We start from the raw sequence: 7,662 nt of genomic DNA, 5'->3' as shown, positions 1-7,662 counted from the left end.
TTCTTTTTCTATGTTGGTGTTTTGTGTGATTCCCAATAAGAGGCAGCTGGTAATCGTTGTCTCTAATTGGGGATCATATTTAAGTAGTTATTTTTCCCACCTGTGTTTGTGGGATCTTGTTTATGTGTAGTTGCCTGTGAGCACTCCATTGTCTTCACGTTTCGTTCATTCTTTATTGTTTTTGTGCGTTTTCAGTTAATAAACATGTGGAAACCATATCACGCTGCACCTTGGTCCGATAATTCCTACGACGAACGTGACACTTTGGATAAAAGTGTCTGCTAAATGACATACAGTACCAGTCAAAAGTTACTCATTCAAGGGTTTTTATTTATTTGTAACTATTTTCTACATTGTATAGTAATAGTGAGGACATCAAAACTAGGAAATAATTAATAATTCAATAATTCCACAAATGAACTTTTAACAAGACACACCTGATAATTGAAATTCATTCCAGGTGACTACCTCATGAAGCTGGTTGAGAGATTGCCAAGCGTTTGCAAAGCTGTCATCAAGACAAAGTGTGGCTACTTTAAATAATCTAAAATCTTAAATATATTTTGATTTGTTTAACACTTTCTTTGTTACTACATGATTCCATATGTTGTATTTCATAGTTTTAGTTTTGATGTCTTCACTTTTATTCTACAATGTAGAAAATAGTAAATAATTAAGAAAAGCCCTTGAATGAGTAGGTGTGTGCAAACTGTTGTCTGGTACTGTATATTACTGACTGACAATAGCATACATGCTACATTTTCGTTATGCTTAACATTCTAAATCACTTTGTGATCTAATACAAGCAGTAGGATCTCAATGGGTCTCCTGTAAAGGTTTCCCACTCTCATGCAGACCAATAAAACTTGTTTGTGGGTATTCATTGCACTGTGCTCTTGCCTCCCCGATTCTATTAATTTCATCTGGTCATGTACAAGCAAGAGAGAGTGGGTAATATATTATTCTGAAAGGAAAACATTAGCAAATTATATTAATTCTGGCAAGAGGGGTTGGTAGTAACATGAATCTTTTGGTCTATATCAAGAGGTCATCATGCGTCCACTCCACTAATCCAGTTAATGAGCCTCAAACATAGCATGAACTAAATTATAGGCTTGGCTCGGTTTCTTTACACACAACATAACACAGCAGTAAAAAAAATCTCCTCCACACACACACATGCATGCAAATGTGCACATGCACGCATGTGTAGTTGCACACACACACAGACAGTTGCACACACACACTCTGATACACGCAATACTGTCCAATTATAATTTCAATTTCCTCTCCGTGGAGGATTGGTTGATACCATTTCAAATGCATGCATCCAAATTTGATATACAAACAACTCCAGTTAACTACAATACATAAAGTTATTGTTTGAGCCACAAAATCACAAAATCTGATTTTAAACCTAACCCTAACCTTAACCACACTGCTAGCCCTAACTCCTAACTCCAATCTTAAATTATGACCAAAAAGCTAATGTTTGTTTCCATGAATCTTTACAATATAGACAATTTGACTTTGCAGCTGGCCTATCTAAGGGGAAATATCTTACTGCAGCCCCCAGAACAAGATTCATGACAATAAATGTCAACCTGGATGCAATAACGCAGATGAAGTTGAAGTGAATGAAGTGAAGTGATGAAGTGTTGACAAAGTGACCAAAAAGGAATCTCAGGAACATCTGGTACAGTCGGCCCCTTGAGTGTGTCTCTTTAAAATGAACAGAACACATAGAATATTGATAATCATGAATGTAGAAATGACAAGGGATCTGTAATTATCTCCAGGCATTTTCACAGTAAACGTATCTTTTGAATCATGTCAAGAATAAAACCCATTGAGGTTTTCTTTGAGTGCGTGGCATGTTCTTTTCACATCCCTGGCCTGTCACTGTATTTATTCAACAGCCCTTTGTGAACAACCTTGCAGTACAGTCATAAGTAGCTGGCCTCCAATGTGCTCGAGCTCACTGGAACTTCCGACATTGATGTTAATCATTACTCTGACCAAATTATTTGTTCCTGGCATTGACAGAGAGTTCATAAAACAGAGCTATGCAGAAAAATGCACAAGTGCTCCGCATATTGTCTCAATGAAAACAACTTGCACAATAACATATGGTTTAACAGATGTAGGTCCCAAGGTGACTTTTCTGGAGTGATGTTTCCACTGCCTAAGGTACTCTCAGCTTTTCTAATTACCCCATGAACTCAGCCTTGGCGTGCACTGCGTGTGACATTACGTTTCAAATAAAGCATTGCCGTTCACCCTCCGCAGAGCCTGCGGAAGCTTCCCAGCACGTTTCGGTGAAACACGTCTGGTTGCGTGACTGTAAATGTGACAAAAGTCATTTCAAATTCATCATGTTTTGCCACAATGAAAGCTCAAATGCATCATTAAGTAATTCGTCGCACACTTTCCAGCTGTCACTGTCTTCAGGGGCAGCCGTGGATGTTTAACTTCTGAAAGCGAAAACAAAGAAGATTTTTTTGACAAGTGGCTTGAAACGCCTTATGAGATTGGATAAATGTAAAAACATAAAAATGATAGAGCGATGTCGGCGGGATTCTGTTTTAGTTTAAAGCGAGTCAATTTGTTGAGAAACGGTTTGAAAATGGTTAAGACAAAAGAATTATGCTTGAAAAACCACCAGCACTGCTGCATGGTGTTCATGTGCTTACTTTCATGATTTAATTGTCACGGGCTTTGAGACGAACAGAATCAAGGACTCCCACAGAAGCTACTCTACTCTCTCCTTTTGACAGAACATCTTTTGACTTTTGCTGTGTGGTTTGGAGCACTGACATTAGGAACACTTTTAAAGCATTTCGACAGGTGTTGCACATCTCTGCATGTGGGCAGTGGTGTTTTTTTTCTCCCAGAGTCAAATGATGCTGCAAAGTCCTGTCATGTCGATCAAAGTAATTTGTACCCTGTGGCCTTGGCTACCCACTGCATGCCCTCTATAAGAGAGGCAGCAACAGCAATTTGTTCCTAGATGTGGTACATTGTTTAAAATGTCACTATTCTCTGTCTTCCTGTAATCTTGTGCCAATAAAAAGTTTGAATCAATAATGTGTTTTAATTAACAATATCATCCCCACATGTGTCATCTTAAAGCATACCTGTGCCAACATCCTGTATTAACAGATTCCCACTGGGTGCACACTGGTTGAATCAACGTTCCTTCCACATCATTTCAATGAAATTACATTGAACCAACGTGGAATAGACGTTGAATTGGCATCTGTGGCCAGCGGGTTGTGCCAATAATGTGTTTTAAACCCAAAGCATGGTTCTACTTCTAACTCAGTAGGACACCTGCACAGTCAAGGTATTTAGAGGCCTCCGGATGACTATCCTGACAGTTTTGTCATCGTTTCAGTTAGAGGCTAATTTAGAATTTGGTTGTGTGAAGATTAATCGCTCATCTCTCCACCAGAGGAGGTGAGAAACGACAGGTAGTCACTCTAATTATCTGCCGCCCTGTCAAATATGTTAACCGCGGTGGGAAAACAATGCCAGTTCAATGTCAGTCATGTGAGAAATATGGGCAATGATTTATTCATTGCAACCACAACTCCTGCACATTCAAAGTGATTACCGCGAATGAGTCACCGGATAAAAAAAACCCAGAATGGCATCAAAATGAATGTCTCCTCCCCCTGTTCCACTCCAAAGCTTGACAAAGCTATTGAGCTGCCCCTGAATGCAACAATACCTTCTGCAGTACAGTTGAGGGGAAGACCCAGACACACTATATCAAGGGAAGAAGATTAGGGTAAATCCGCAATTGAATCCTGAGTGAAGATTTTCTTCTGACACATGTGGCTTTAGAACCTCACCTCATCCACGGTTCTTATACCAGAAACTAAACAGAAAAGAGGCTAACTTAACTGAGACAAATATCATCACTGGTTAGACAGCAACTGTATTTACAGATAATCTGGAATATGAGATTACATCAATTTCTCATTTATTTTCATTTTTGATCTACTTTGCAGGTGCAGGATGACCCTTCAAAAAAAATGTGCCTTACGCAATAACAGTCCAAGACACTTTATCATGTCACCAAAGTTTTCACGTCTGCTGTTCAGAATTGCTTATTTGGTCTCATAGACCGTGTCTAGCTTTTTCAATGTTTTATATTTTTGATTCCAAGCACCCTTTTTATTTGTTTACACAACAGGATTTAGAGTTGAGCACGTTGTATTCCTTTAGCGTGTCTAGAACTGACAGCTAATGCAGCTCTTGTATTCAGATCATTGAGTTCCTCTCATGGAGTTCAGAACACAATGCGTCTGTCTACACCTGGATTTAAAATGTGTACTCTGTCCACTTTGTGTATGGATTTCCTTTTCCTGACACATTCTATATTCAAATGCCAGTAAGGATTAAGCAAACGGTTGGAAAAGGAAAAGATGACTATGCCGCATAGATAGCTAGTAAAGCTAAAGGGATAACAAACGGGTTAGCATAAACAGCATAAATAAGCGACCTTGAGCTCGCATTTGACTGTCAAGTGTAGGAAGGGTCATGTTAGCCATTTACCCTGAGCAGAATGTAAATCTCTATATTTACGCATTTCCAAAGATGCGATATCCACCATGTCAGGCATCTGCCTCCACAATGGTTCATAATTAATTTGGTCTCCCAGCTCTACACGATTAAGCCAGAGCCTATGAGACAGCCCATAGTAACTGGCTATGGCAGATCTTCATGGATGATGTGTGTGTGTTGGACAGCGTTGACCTTAATCGCCAGTGCAATGTATGAGCTGACTTCACTGCCGTGTAACTTTGCCTGGCTGCCTTGTTCAGAACCGTAATACTGGATGACAGTGAGGGTTAGTGTGCCAGTGTTGAGCGATTCCTACCAACTTGTGCACACTGACCTGCCCCAGCTAAGCTCACAGCTTCAGGGAGAGACCAACACAAACAAATTAGGCCTGATAGAGGGAATCCACTGTAGCTGTAACATAGGCATGTGCATAACATTCTACATTAACTATTTATCTTGCACACACTATTATGCAACATGCATAACACGCATATGCTGTACTTTCAGAATGTCTAATTACAGAGCACTATTATCAAGTTTGCAGACATGGACAAATGTTAGTAGTAGCAGTAGCAGTAGCAGTAGCAGTAGCAGTAGCAGTAGCAGTAGCAGTAGCAGTAGCAGTAGTAGTAGTAGTAGTAGTAGTAGTAGTAGTACCTGCAGTATAAGTAGGTTAAAAACCATTTTTTTTAGAGCTAATCTCTTAACATAAGTCTGACTTGCTTCCAAAAACATATTTGAGAGCTTCATATTCTTGTCATTTGCAAATGGTTGTCACCAACTATATCTCTATTTGGCTGGCTTCAGATAAGAATATGACAGTATGGCAATGATTGAAGACTCTCCTTTCCTAAAGGTCAGTGATCAGCACAATCCATCATTCTGTCCTGCACCCTAATGGTAAATGTGGGGCTGTAGAATGTAGTTTGGGTTGAAAAGGACATGTGACATATCAGAAGTACATTTACGTTACATTTTACATTTTGCAGACGTGCTTATCCAGAGCGACTTACAGGAGCAATTAGGGTTAAGTGCCTTGCTCAAGGTCACATTGACCAGTGACCTTTCGGTTACTGGCCCAGCGCTCTTAGGCTACCTGCCAATCTACTTGCACATTCATTCACAATTCCCAGCCAACTCCATCATAGGAGGACGTTTGGAAGCGTTGGATTCTCAGAAGTAACAGGCAATGCCCCAAACCACTACAACATGGCTCTTTAAGGGATAGCTGTCAGGCTCTACAGTTGACAAATTCACAAAGGCACAAATTATGTTCTGTTTCGACTACACAGAAGCATGGACCCTACATGTTATTTCCTTTTCTGAGACCATTCTTAACATAATGCTTTTTTTCTTCCAAAACACTGCGTTTTTGATAGGTCAGTCTGCCCTAGCCCTGAGTTATGGTGGTTTGATGATGAACAGTACATGTTACCAAAATCAACCGGTAGGAGTATTTGAAGGACAGGGCGTAGCCAGCCGCCAGTAGAAGCAATCAGTGGAGGCTTTACTTGGCCTTAACATGCCCCGAGCTGCTGTTTTCAGGCTGCCAATGTCAGGCAGATTGTTCAGGCTATCACCATCACAGCCAGGTTATTCTAGGACCTCACTACTTTCCAGCAGACTGACTGGATCCTTATTAAAGTCCAATAACGCCGTGCCAAAGTAAGCAACCTTACAGAGGAGCTCTTGCCAGTTATACAATCCCATTTACCTCAGCGGGAGCCACATCCACTTAATCAGCCAGCACTCCTTTCAATCTAGGCCAAACAAAGAGTCCCAGTAATGCCTCATCCAAATGTGTTAGGATTTGATTCCTAAGGGAAAGAGAAGACACAATAAAAGTCATGAGGGTTAATGACACTCCTGAATAACAGTGAGAGTGGGCAATTTGATACAATGTTTTCCAAGAGAGGACTCCGAGCCTGATTCATTATGAATATAAACAGGCAGCATCGCTTTGGCTATTAAAAAAGACTTAAGCCAAACACAATTAGAGGGCATTGTCATGCAAATGCTGGGATATGTATTGTTCTCTTAGGGAACACATGTTTAATCTAATTAAAGTGAACTCTAGGTTGTTGGTCCATTGTATTTTAAAGAAAAAGAAACTGAGAGAAGCACATGAGCTATATTGGGCAGGACTGACACACTCCAGTTTCTCATTATCAGTTATCAACGTGAGTCTTTATGAACTGTTTGGTTAATAATGGTTGTAGTTGTGTGTCAATACCAAGACAGCTCCAAGTGTTTAGCTATAGGAGGTGTAATTGGACCAAGGTAAATCTCCATGAGCAATGACCTCTATCAACGTTGCTACACTACATGACCAAAAGTATATGGACACCTGCTCGTCGAACATTTCATTCCAAAATCATGAACATTAATATGGAGTTGGTCTCCCCCTTTGCTGGTATAACAGCCTCCACTCTTCTGGGAAGGCTTTCCACTAGATTCTGGAACATTGCTGCAGGGACTTGCTTCCATTCAGCCACAAGAGAATTAGTGAGGTCGGGCACTAATGTTTGGCGATTAGGCCTGGCTCGCAGTTGGCATTCCAATTCATCCCAAAGGTGTTTGATGGGGTTGAGGTCAGGGCTCTGTGAAGGCCAGTTAAGTTCGGGGCGACAGGTAGCCTAGTGGTTAGAGCGTTGGGCCAGTAACTGAAAGGTTGCTAGATCGAATCTGTCGTTCTGCCCCTGAATAAGGCAGTTAACCCATCATTGTAAATAATAATTTGTTCTTAACTGGCTTGCCTATTTAATATAATAAATAAACATTTCTTCCACATATTTCTGTATGGAAGTCACTTTGTGCACAGGGGCATTGTCATGCTGAAATAAGAAAGGGCTTTCCCCAAACTGTTGTCACAAAGTTGGAAGCATTGTAGTGTTAAGATTTCCATTCACTGGAACTAAGGGGCCAAGCCCAAACCATGAAAAACAGCCCCAGAACATTCTTCCTCATCCACCAAACTTTACAATTGGCACATCCTGTCATCCGCCAAAACCAGATTCATCTGTTGGGCTGCCAGATGGTGAAGCGTGATTCATCACTCCAGAGAACGTGTTTCCACTGCTCCAATGGAGG

The sequence above is a fragment of the Oncorhynchus clarkii genome, chromosome 15, assembly GCF_045791955.1.
Source record: "Oncorhynchus clarkii lewisi isolate Uvic-CL-2024 chromosome 15, UVic_Ocla_1.0, whole genome shotgun sequence".
Classification (NCBI taxonomy): Eukaryota; Metazoa; Chordata; class Actinopteri; order Salmoniformes; family Salmonidae; genus Oncorhynchus; species Oncorhynchus clarkii.
Note: the sequence above shows the minus strand (reverse complement) of the source record.